Below are 13,451 nucleotides of genomic sequence, written 5' to 3'. Positions count from 1 at the left end.
TCTTTCTTTCTTTCTTTCTTTCTTTCTTTCTTTCTTTCTTTCTTTCTCTTTCTTTCTCTCTCTCTCTTTCTTTCTCTTCCTTCTTCTTTCTTTTCTTTTTTCTTTTTTTCTGAGACGCACCGTCACTCTGTCCCTTAGACTGGAGTGCAGTGGTGCAATCTCAGCTCGCTGCAACCTCTGCCTCCCGGGTTCAAGCCATTCTGCCTCAGCCTCCCGAGTAACTGGGATTACAGGTGCCCGCCACCACACCCAGCTAATTTTTGTATTTGTTTAGTAGAGACAGGGTTTCACCATGTTGGCCAGGCTGGTCTTGAACTCCTGAGCTCATGTGATCCACTCTCTTCAGCCTCCCAAAGTGCTGGGATTACAGGCGTGAGCCATTGCACCCGGCCCTTTTTTTTTTTTTTTTTTTTTTTTCTTAGACCCTGAAAATAATCTGAATTATTCTACCCTTTGGACATTTTACCTTTAGCAATGATTAAGTCATTACACCCCAAACAGTAGGAAATGTATTAATGGTATTTCTGCTATTTCTGGTGTCTGGGGTCATCATAGACCAGGAATAGAAGCTGATTATGAATTTTGTGTTGGGATTTAAACTACATTTACCTTTGGATCAGAGTGAATTTTTCTCCGCCTGAGCTGTCAGCCAAAACGCAATTGGATTATATCAGCCTGTGGTCACCGCTGACTCACTTGACAGGATTGTCTCTTGTATTAGTCTCAAAGGAATTCTATATTGCAAAAGAAGAATATGTTTATTTCTTAAATGCCTTCACTGAGTGCAGAAGTTTAGGGTGATCCAGAGATGTTCTATCTCCCTGCCCTGGGTTTCACCACGAGGCTTGGAAGCTGCCACTTGGAAGCAAAAGCAAGCGTGGAAGCCAAGGCCAGATGGATGAAACCTGGGCAAAAAACAAGGCTGAGCTTCTGCCTCTGAGTCTCTGCCATCTTTATCCTTTTTCTCTCTTAAGATATTTTTTTTTGACAGTCACCAAGTACCTGTCTTCCAGGATCAGCTTTTAACATCCTGCCCCTCTTTTCCATATCTCTTATTTCCCCTCTCTTCCTCTACTTTTTTTTTGTCTTATTTCCCCATTAACCACAAAACAATTGGTACAAAAGATTCAGTCATAATCACTAACATGCATTTACTGTGTGCTGGGCATTGTGCTGAGGATTTTATTTGCATTATCCCACTTCATCTCCATAATCACCCTATTGGGTAGATATTATTTTCATCTCCCTGCACAAATGAGAACATTGAGACCCAGAGACATTATCTACCTCATCCAGAATTACACAACTAGTAAAAAAAAAAAAAAAAAAAAAGAGCCATGATTCAAACCCAGGTCCGTTCAGCCTGACTACCTAGTGTTTTTAAACTATTAGAGCCTCCCAACAAAACAGAACTGTAACATGGCTATTTTTAGAGACACCTGAATGCTTAGATTAGCTCTGAGGTAGATTTGAGTTGTGAGGTAGATTTGTAGCTGAAAGGTTTGGTTGTCAGCTTTGGTTGTTTCCATGCAACTGAGAACAAACTGAGACTAAAGAGACACAGAATGAAGCCACGCGAGGTCATTTGGCCCCTGGGTGGTTCTCACCACAGGCCTCTTCATCATTTCACAGACACTTACATCAAGCAGTTTCCCGGTCATCATCAACACAGCATCCTGTCTCACAGGTGACTTTGATATCACAAAAACATCTCCATTTCCTTCTCGCTTCCCCTTCTCTGGTGCCAAGGAAGCCCATTTGTACATTACCACCTTCCTGAAAATCCTTAACCCTCTACTACCTTCCTGAAGCATGGAGTTTTTCACTTATCTAGACAGCCTTTAAGCTAAATCTTCGGTACCAAGCCCTGTGAGATACTGATGGATGTTTAAAGAAGTACTGAATAATACCTTTGTACCCCTGAGCTTGTTTCCTGCTAAGCCCAGGAACCAATGATCGCGGTGGTGGTGATAGTGATGTGATGATGGTGGCATACTTACTGATTATTTGCTGTGTTTCAGACACGAAGTATAGAGCCTCTACCTCTACAATCTCATCTAATCCTCCATATCAACCTTAGGAGATAGCTACTATTATTGTCATTTCCATTTTACAGACGGAAAATGAAGCTCAGAGAGATTGAGTGATCTGCCTGTGATTATCCGACTAAGAATTAGAAAAGCCGGAATTTATATCCAAGCAGTATATAGAATTCGAGACATAGCCATGGAGAAGCAGATACCTGGTCGTAAAGAAGAAAATTTACTCATTTTTTCCTGGGGCTGAGTTCCCCTCTTTCAGCTAATATCTGGGCTCCCCCTCCCCGCTCTCTGTCCTTGGCTTCAAGCAGAGACAGATTACTCCACAAATCTGTCTGTCAGAGAGCCAGCCACGTTTCTCCTGCCAGCACCCCTGATCCCAGGAGAAAATGGGTGCCCTATATGCCCTGGTCTCCCTCATGTTATAAACCTTGTATGTTGAGTGATTCATTTCTCCTTGAAAAATATGATCCCCTTTTGACATTTCTGCAGGAGAGTTCTAGTCAACTCTCCTCAGGAAAAAAAATTCCACTGGTGGGAAGTGATAAAGGACAAGAACCCAAATGATGAACTGCAGGACAGAAAGACTCCGGCCTTTTCTCTGTCAGAAAAAAACCATTTGTACCCACAGGGTTTCTTAGTTAGGAAGGCTTTTCCTCCAGACATCCAATCGGCTTCCTCCCTCGCTTCTTGAAGGTGTTTATTCAAAAACCACCTTTTGAATAAAGCACCTGTCCTGCCTTCGTGATTTTTCTCTTTAGGACATACCACTGTCTAACATCCTTTATATCCCACTGATTTGTCTGTTATGTGCCTTGCACAAGGATGTAGATTCCAGGAGAGGAGGGATTTTTCTGTGTTTTCTTCGTTACCATATTCCCAGCACTCACAGACATGCTTGGCAAATAGTCGGTGCTCGATAATTATTTGTTGAATTAACCAAATAGGTCAAAGTCTTCTGTGTGTAATTTGTAAATGCTGAATGAGAGAATGGAAGTAGCTGTAGTATAGGGTAATTCATGGGAAAATATTTGATTGAGTTATATTAGGAAATGTTAACTATGAAGTAATGGTGCTCATTTTAATTTTATTTGGTGGTATAGCATATATGGGTATGATTGGGAAGCTTAGAAATGAGTAAGACCAATAAAATTAATACAATGTACTCTTTTTTACTTTGAAGAATTCGCTGTTTGAGGGGTCTTTCAAGATTCTTCAGGGTTAGGTAGACTGCAGTGAAAATTCAGAAGCCCTAAAGAAGTTAACGTCTGGAATATTATGCAACAGTAAAAACAAATAAAAAGAATGGAATAGATCCCATAGTGACAGCTCCAAGATGTGTAATTGAGTGGAAAAAAAAGAAACTGTAGTATATTTGTCTACAATAACATGTTTGTACACACACACACACACACACACACACACACACACACCCCGCTAGAAGATCTGGAAGGATACACATGAAACTGTTAACATTGCTTATAACCAGAAGTGAAAGGGGGTTCCATATGTGGGGGAAAACATCAGAATTTCACAATAATCAAAAGGGACTGCAATGTTATTTGCAATACTTATGTTTGTATAATGAAACGTATTAATGGATGACTTAACGTAACTAGATTTTTAGAAATCAAAACAGGAAGCAAAAGAAATTGCTTCTGATCAGGGAGATAAAAGGATAGAGCCCTGCCAGAGGCAGAAAGTGTAAAAATACACAGATTGTTTTTCACTAGAAGAGCCAGAAGTGTCCATGAGAGTGTCTAAATGATTTGAATTTATTTGTCATCAACGTGCCTGTAAGTTTCTAACATAAAGCTGATGACTCTACAAATCTCTCCTTGCTTTCCTCAGAAAAGCCCAAACCATGTATTTCAAATGCATAATTTGTAAAGATTGTGATGATGTGCACAGAAAATTTTGTCATTTCCACCTCATTGAAAAAGGCTTCTCACTTCCTTAGCCAGATCGTCTCTCTAATCCTCAGACTAAACCTGAACAGCTCTGGGATACATAATGACTACAGAAGCAATTTCAGAAACTTCTGGAGGGAAGCATCACACAAATGAATGATTCTGTGGTTCAGAATTATTAGCTTGATGCCCAGATGCATATCACATTTGCAAGAGGCAGTTTACGATCTGCTCATCTTGACAAATGCAGCACAAGGGGATCTAAATCCCTGCATTTGCAATTTCTGTCTCTCCCTCTCCAAATTTATAGTGAAATTGTAGACACCAGTAATGTGTCAGGGTTGAGTGAACTGAGGTCTCTGCTGTGCTCTCACAGCTCCATTTCACTCAAAGGAGAGTAATAAATGGAGAGCAACAAAAAAGTCTCAGCAGATAATGAATCTGCGTCCTAATGACCTTCCCAAACTACAAAATGGATTTGTGATTTACTTGCTATTGCCCAAACCATTTGGTGCCTGTAGTGAGGTGTTAAAGTATTTTGGACATTTTAGACCACAAATGTGCATTTTAAGCAGTTCCTCAATGATTCAAGAAGGCTCCGAAATATCTTTTCCTGTCAAGGTAAAATTTTTCATCAATGACAGTGGAAGACATGTTTCCACTTCCCTGTTTACTGCCTTGATAATGATGTGATTGATTACTAAGGAGTCTTGGTCTGTTCTGCAGACCCTGGGACTACAGTGTGGCCATTTATATAAGATATGGATGTTACAAGCCAATGCGTGGTATCACACATCTGTCTTTATTTTAAAACCACTTGGTCTCTGGCAAGGATTGTAGAGTGGAGGTTCACATTTATTCAAGGGAAGTCATGTGCAAAATAACATGTTTGTTTGCTGAACAGGTCTGTCACTTGCTGGTCATCTCCATCTGGGTTTGCTGCAAAGGAAGCAGTTGATTGGTCACTACTAGGACATCAGTACCAAATAGGAATAATACATATGAAATGGTCTGAAATTAGTAGGCTTTAGAAATGAAAAGCAGCTAGGCACAGTGGCTCATGTCTATAACCCCAACACTGTGGGAGGCTGAGGCGAGAGGATCGCTTGAGCCCAGCGGGGTTCGAGGCTGCAGTAAGCTTTGATTGTACCACTGAACTCCAGCCTGGAGAACAGAGGGAAATCCTATTTCTAAAATTTAAAAAAAAAAAAAAGGCTCCTTGATTTTTAAAGACCTCTTTGTATTGCATCCAAATGTTGCCTTTTTTTTTTCATGCCAGAGCTAAAATGGAAATAAGTCACGAGATAAAGTAAAAGAGAACATCTATTGATTTTCATGGACTCATACTTTTTATTCATTTAATCACCTCTCTATCCATATGTTCATCCAGTCAGTCCACAAACATTTAGTACAACTGTTGTACACTTTCCCAAGTAAAATAAAGATCAGTTTGAAATTCACTTTGCACTTCTTTCATCCAAAATTATATATTAGCTTGAGCAAAGCAATCCACTGGCTATATCTAGGGCTTCTGCAACCACCCACTATGTGCTGATGACATTCAAATTTCTACGTGGAGCCCAGACATCACTCTTGAATTCCAGCTTTATCATCAACTTCCTACCAGACCCCAGTTCATCAGTATTTAAGTGTCCCACTAAACTTAATCGAAACACATCCAGATTGAATTCACCCTCTTTCCCTCTCCTCTTATTCTCTATCTGAGCTGGATGTATAGTGTGGCCTCTGCCAGAAGCACAGCTATGGCCATAGATTGTTGCTTTTCCTCACCCTCAACACACAGTCAGTTTCCAAGTGCTATTAACTACTCCCTTGTGTATCTTCCTGCATCCCATTGCCTCGGTCTTGCTTCGCTTTCTTCTCATCCTTCCTGAAAACTAGCATGATAGATACCAGCCTGGTCTCAGCACAGGTCTCAGTTCCCTTCCGAATCATCCATGACAGCAGTGTCAGCATAGTCTCTCAGAAACTGCAGATCTGGTTATTCCTCTGTTTCAGACCTTCACTGGCTCACCCCATCATTCAGGAAGATGCCCAAACAACGCCCTTTACGGCCCGGCCCCTGTTTATCTTTTCAGGCACCTCCCACAAGACTCCAGTGTAGAATCCTCGGAAATCCTTGTGAGTTATCCTTTGCACCATGAGCCCTCTCACCTCGATAGAGTGGCAATTTAACTCATGCAGCTACTACTATGCATTGATTAGAGACCCTGAGGGACTCAGATGAATTGAAAGATTCAATAGTATTGATGTCATAGACCAATGCATTCAAAAAATCAGCATAGCATCATTAGCACAAATGAAACTGGCTTTAATGGAATTTATCCTGGACTGGATTGTTTTTTAATTTGGCTGGGGTACCACCCCAAAAGAGTAAATGAAATTTCACATGTCAGCCAGGCGTGGTGGCTCACGCCTATAATCTCAGCATTTTGGGAAGCCGAGGTGAGCGGATCATGAGGTCAGGAGTTCAAGAGCAGCCTGGCCACATGATGAAACCCCATCTCTACCAAAAATGTAAAAAATTAGCTGGGTGTGTTGGCGTGCACCTGTAATCCCAGCTACTTGGAGGCTGAGGCAGGAGAATTGCTCAAACTTGGTTCGTGGAGGTTGCAGTGAGCCACACCACTGCACTCCAGCCTGGGCAACAGAGCAAGATTCCATCTCAAAAAAAAAAAAAAAAAAAGAAATTCCACGTGTCCTCCTCTGTCTCAGTATTCTTACAGTGGTGATTCAAGAACTGCTTTTTAGGGAAAACTGGAAAGAAAACACGATGGATTTTTCTAGAAAATGTGTTTGCTTAGCCATTAATAAACTTGTTTTTCCTTAACCGTCAGGACTTAGTTTGTTATTATGCATTGGAACTCTCCAAGAGAGGGATTTAAGGAGCAGCTTTTCTCCAGGTCGAACAGGGAAGCCTGGTTTCAGAGCACTGATTAATAGCTCCCCATAGTGATTTTCTTTGAATGCAATCTGGCTTCCCTGTATTCCAAAGTAATAAATCATTCTTTCAGCTGTGCAGTAGCATTTAAGGACTACCTGCTTAATCTTTAATTGGTTAAGTAGTTACAAGCTCAAATTATATGGTATAAAAATATTGCAATAGATCACAGTATTGTCAATTTTCTCCTACAGAACTCTGACATTCTCAAACGTCACAAAGCTCACCTCTCTCACATTAATGACTGAAATGTCCTTGGAATAGAGAATGGCATAGTTATTATTTGCAAAGAAAGTGTACTTCTGTCTCCTGAATGTCAGGAACCCACACGTCATGTGCACGTGAGTGTGTGTGTGTGAGTGTGTGTGTGTGTTGGAGGACGTGTAGACCTTGAATTGGGGCTTCATTTTCTGTACATCACTGATGAAGTAGCTTTATATGTGTTCCCTTCACCCCAGTCAACTTATCTTTTAACTAATCCTGTAAGGATCATTTAACTTATCCGTATCAGATGTGTCTCCTCCTCCAGGAAGTCTTCCCTCACTTCCGTCTTCTACGTAGATTCAGGTGTCCCTTGTCTGGGCTGCTACAGTGCTCCATTCATTGAATCAACACTTATTGAGTAATTTTCATGTCAGGTACATGGCTTGGTACCAGTAATTTAGAGATGGATAAAACTAGTCCCTCAAGGAGTTAAGACCAAGCCTACCCCTGTCCAAACTACATTGTAATTGTTTGGGTTATCTGTCTCTGGTATCGGACTGTGCCTGGTATATGCTCGATGTCGTATTAACAAACGGATGGATAAATAAAAGACCTTTGCTTCAGCAATATGTTAATATCAAAAGGGAGACCATCCAGGGCTTTAATATGTAATAAATTTCCATTAAATTTCACTGGAAAAACTGTTAATAAATGAGGTCTGGGTGCTAAGATGATGGAGGAGTCTCCGCGCTGCTCAACTATTGTGTTGGGGTTAAACAGGCAAGAAACTAGCTTGTTTGGGGTACAGGTGGGCCAACCTGGGTCCCCAGGGAAGACAGGCCTACATATTCAGGGCTCATACAACTGGGTCCCAAGAGAAGTCACATAATCTACTGTTAATTATACTAGAGATGCCATTAAATCACACTCCTTTCCTTATTTAAGAAGAAAACTAGCTCTCTAGCTCACCGCAGACGACCCCTTCCCCCTTTCCCTTCTCTCCCTTATATACCCACCTTATCTAAGAAAAAGTTCAAATGTTTAGCCAATCAAGTCTAGCTTAGATTGTGCAATCTGACCCCAGCCAATAAAAAAAGAGCACAAGGGCAAAATTTACGTCAAGAACAAAAACTTTCACTCTCCTTTGTTCTGTGTGCTCTCGTAGTGACTAGCCAAACAAGAAGCACCCCTCTGCACAGAAGTAACTTTGCTTTGTTAAGAAATCTTTTGTCTAAGTACTCATTTTCCTTACGACTCCGAGCTTTATTTCCAACATCTACTCTTCTCTTCTTCTCTCACCTCCTAATATGGTTTGTACCTGTGTCCCTACCCAAATCTCATGTTGAATTGTAATCCCCAATGTTGGAGGTGAGGCCTGGTGGAAGATGATTGGATTATGGGGCAGAGTTCTCATGAATGGTTTAGCACCATCCCCTTGGTGGTGTTCTCATGATAGCGAGTGAGTTCTCCCGAGATCTGGTTGTTTAAAAGTGTGTGGCACCTTCCCCCATCTCTTTCTCCTGCTTTTGCAGTGTAAGACACCCACTTCCCCTTCATCTTCTGTCACGATTGTAGTTTCCTGAGGCCTCCTCAGAAGCAGAAGCCACTGTACTTCCCAAACAGCCTGCAGAACCATGAGCTCATTAAATCTCTTTTCTTTATAAATTACCCAGTCTCAGATATATCTTTATAGTAATACGATAATAGACTAATATACCTTCCTACTGCGCCTACACCCCCATCCATCCCATCCCAATCAGCAAAGTCTCTAGAATACACCCTGTGTGATTTCTGTCTCTGATGAAATTGCCAGCACTAAAACGTGTCATTGAAAAAGGTCTTTTTTGCTTACATTGATCTAATTCTTCTATAAAGAAGCAACAATTAGTAAATCCTGGAGGACTTTCCTTCTAGTATGAGTCTAATTGTCAGAATAAAGTTAGTAGAAATAAAGTAGACAATTTTTGTTGTGTTTTGTTTTGTTTTGTTTTGAGATGGAGTCTTGCTCTGTCACCCAGGCTGGAGTACAGTGGCACAATCTCGGTTCCCTGCAACCTCTGCTTCCTGGGTTCAAACGATTCTCCTGCCTCAGCCTCTGGAGTAGCTAGGATTACAGGTGCCTGCCACCACACCCGGCAGATTTTTGTATTTTTAGTAGAGACAGGGTTTCGCCATGTTGGCCAGGCGGGTCTCAAACTCCTGACCTCAGGTGATCACCCTCCTCAGCCTCTCAAAGAACTGGGATTACAGATGTGAGCCACTGCACCTGGCCAACAATTTTTTAAATATACTTTTTTTTCTACTGAGTTTTCTACCCTGAATAAAGACTAACACAGGAAAAATATCTCACTGTGATGTAATCATTAAGCACTGTTGTTTGTTTGACATAGTGGAACTTTGTAATGCTAAATTGCTTAAAAAGAAACCCTACATTGTTTGCCAAAGTAAAAATGGAATAGAGATGATTTCCTGTCTCTCTGTAGACAGGAAATTTCAAGTAGAAAAATGTGTTTTGAACCCAGCAAAGAGAAAGGGGACTTTCCAGATACTCAGTCCACGACTTTTTCTTATCATTGCTTGGGTGTTTCTGTATTGTAATTAATATTTTTTTTTTAACCACAGAGGATCTCGACATGGCTTCAAAGAATTTCTCTTAAAAAATCAATTAACACATTGCTTATTGATCCTATTTTATGAGCATCCAAAGCAAAAGGCTTAATTCTGTGCAATTCTTCTCACAACTACCAAATAATTGAGTTCTTTGAGGTACTTTGTTACATGGGTAGAGATGAGAGAATGTTTGTTGTGTAGGGAACTTGTGGTAGAATACGGTTTATAAGTAGGCCTTCCAAGCATTGTTGGGATCAAGAGATTCACAATATAGAACTCTCTACTAGAAATGTTTATGAAAAGGTATTTGTCGGCCGGGCGCGGTGGCTCAAGCCTGTAATCCCAGCACTTTGGGAGGCCGAGACGGGTGGATCACGAGGTCAGGAGATCGAGACCATCCTGGCTAACACCGTGAAACCCCGTCTCTACTAAAAATACAAAAAACTAGCCGGGCGAGGTGGCGGGCGCCTGTAGTCCCAGCTACTCCGGAGGCTGAGGCAGGAGAATAGCGGGAACCCGGGAGGCAGAGCTTGCAGTGAGCTGAGATCCGGCCACTGCACTCCAGCCTGGGCGATAGAGCGAGACTCCATCTCAAAAAAAAAAAAAAAAAAAAAAAGAAAAGGTATTTGTCTGTATTGAACAATCTTTTTTTCCTAAGAAAAAGATCCTAGCCAGGCATGGTAGGATAATCTCAGCACTTTGGGAGGCTGAGGCAGGAGGATCACTTGAGGTCAGGAGTTCAACAAAAAGGATTCACTTTTACCTCCATGATTCAGTGATTAAGATGCAACAGAGCAGTGGGTTAAGAGCACAGACTTTAAAACCAGATTGCCTGGGTTTGAACTTCTAACCCTGCCACTTAAAAGCTGTGTAACCTTGAACAAGTTTCTTAACCTCTCTTTTACTTAATTTCTTCGCTTATAAAAAGGGGTAATAATAACAGTAGTTACCTCCTAACCTTGTGAGGAGAATATGAATTCATTAATTAATACATGCTAGGTGCTTCATGTGGTACCTGGCACATAGTCAATACTGTTATAAATTCCCTTCCCAACTCCTATCCCAACCTTGGGCTATTTTTTACAGTGGTTGCATGAACTATGGCTACCCTAAAGCAACTAAAAAAATAGAGCAGTGATATATCCTTTAGTGTGACTGAAGGAAGATCCTTTCCCAATACACACAGCTACAAGGGACAGACTTAGAAATGGTAGATAATCACTTTCAGAACTCTAGCCGATATGTTTCCCTAGGGCAAACCACTTCCTTTCCAAATATGAATTTCACGTAAGAGAATAAACATTTACACATAGCTGGAAAGAAGCAAGGCTCCATATAGGGACATAAACTAGTGCCTGTCTTTGCCAGATACCAAGTCCCTGAGAGATCTATCTCTGAAAAGCCTTTAAACTGCACGAAGCAAACTGTCAGTTTAAGGGGAAAAAGGGGGATTTTAAAGTTACTGTCTCCTATTAAATATTGCAGATACACAGAGAGAGAGAGAAAAAAAGAAGAGAAGTTGTGCTTTATACTAAAAAGGGACTTAGAAAAAAAAAGCAGCCTGCACTACCCTGGGGAAAGGAGACCTTGTCTTCTTTCCAAGTTCCATCACTGACAACCTCTGTGATGTGATCTTGGGTAAAACCCTCAACCGCTGGGGACATCAGCTTCCTCAGCTGTAAAATGAGAGAGTTAAACTAGATCTATAAGATTTCTTATAGCTCCGCCATCCTATGACTTTATAAAATAAAATAGATGTTAAATGTATCCAGCAGGCAACAGAAACTAACTCTGGAAACGTAAGCAGGAAAACGATATTTTTGCAAGGATATCACAGGTAGCCCACAGAATCAAAGGGAAGGCTAGAGAACCAGGTTCAGAACTGGTGTGGTTTGGCTGTGTCCCTAGCCAACTCTCATCTTGAATTGTAGCTCCCATAATTCCTACATGTCATGGGAGGAACCCAGTGGGAGGTAATTGAATCATGGGGGCGGGTCTTTCCCTTGGTGTTCTTGTGATAGTGAATAAGTCTCATGAAATCTGATGGTTTTATTAAGGAGAGTTCCCCTGCTCACACTTTCTTGCCTGCCGCCATGTAAGACGTGACTTTGCCCCCCCCCCCCTTCGCCTTCTGCCATGATTGTGAGGCTTCCCCAGCCAGGGAAAACTGTGAGTCCATTAAATTTCTTTCCTTTATAAATTGCCCAGTCTCGGATATGTCTTCATTAACAGCATAACAGACTAGTACTAGAACCAAGGCAGTTTGGTGAGGATAGGGAATGTGTTTGGGGTTTAGAGGCAGGAATAACTGAACTATGCTACTGAAGTGAATGAGCTTCATTTCTTCCACCCTTACCTCACTGAATCCAAAACTCAAAGTCCTAAGACAGAGGGGTCAAATTAGTCTAGCTCAAATCACATGCCACTCATTGGCTGGTGGGCAAGAACCCTTGATTAATAGTCCCACCAAGACATTGTTCAATGTGTGAGAGGGATTCCCTAAGAGGACACTGGGGTATGATTATGAGATGTGCAATGACTACTGGGCAGCTCTTTACTACAAATGTTGTATCTGTCTTTGTGATACCACACACTAATAGAACTTTTCTAAGTCAAAATTGATGGACTATTTTCACAGCCCATCTGAAAATGGATGTAACTTTGGATGGAGATAATGGCCCCATGACAACACTGTCCATACACAGATGTGACCACCCATCTCAAAATGTTAGACAGTGACACATGCTTGCAGAACAGCCTTCACGTGCCTCAAGAGATTGTTCTGGGGGAAAAAACACAAGTCTGTGTTTTGTTTTAAATGTTTATCTTGGCTGGGCATGGTGGCTCACACTTGTAATCCCAGCACTTTGGGAGGCCAAGGCAGGCAGATCACAAGGGCAGGAGTTTGAGACCAGCCTGCCCAACATGATGAAATCCCATCTCTACCAAAAATACAAAAATTAGCTGGGTGTGGTGGTGCTCACCTATAATCCCAGCTACTTGGGAGGCTTAGGCAGGAGAATCTCTTGAACCCTGGAGGCGGAGGTTGCAGTGAGTCGAGATCACACCAGTTCACTCCAACTCTGGGCAACAGGGCATGACTCCATCTCAGAAAAAAAAATAAAAAAAAATGTTTCTCTCTTTGCACATCTCCTTGGATGTGAGAAAGAACATTCATAGAGGCACCTAAGAGTCACTTTCCTCTTCTTCCGTGTTTGCAGAGCCCTGGTTTTATTCTGATGGTCAATTCTCCTCCCCAACTTGAGAATCAGGTTAATCTTGATTGGTTGGAATTAGTCATGATGATCCCATACCCCCTGCCATTGTGTGGTTTAAGGATGGCTCTGTGACCTTGTTCTAGATGCTCTGACATGAGAATAAATCTGCTGGTGGTGGAGGAGACTTCTCGTAAAGATTTCTTCACTTCTATAAAGGACATTGTGGCTATAGGTGTGGTGGCTCATGCCTGTAATCCCAGCTACTCAAGAGGCTGAGGCAGGAGTATGTTTGAGCCCAGGAGTCCGAGACCAGCCTAGGTAACTAAAAAAGAAAAATCATAGTGTAAAGATATGATGATTGGGCTGGGTGCGGTGGCTCACGCCTATGATCCCAGCACTTCGGGAGGCCAAGGCAGGTGGATCACAAGGTCAGGAGTTCAAGACCAGCCTGGCCAACATGGCGAAACCAAATCTCTACTAAAAATACAAAAATTAGCCAGATGTGGTG

This window comes from Piliocolobus tephrosceles, chromosome 3 (assembly GCF_002776525.5).
Source record: "Piliocolobus tephrosceles isolate RC106 chromosome 3, ASM277652v3, whole genome shotgun sequence".
In the NCBI taxonomy this organism is placed as follows: Eukaryota; Metazoa; Chordata; class Mammalia; order Primates; family Cercopithecidae; genus Piliocolobus; species Piliocolobus tephrosceles.
This window is presented reverse-complemented; position numbering follows the sequence as displayed.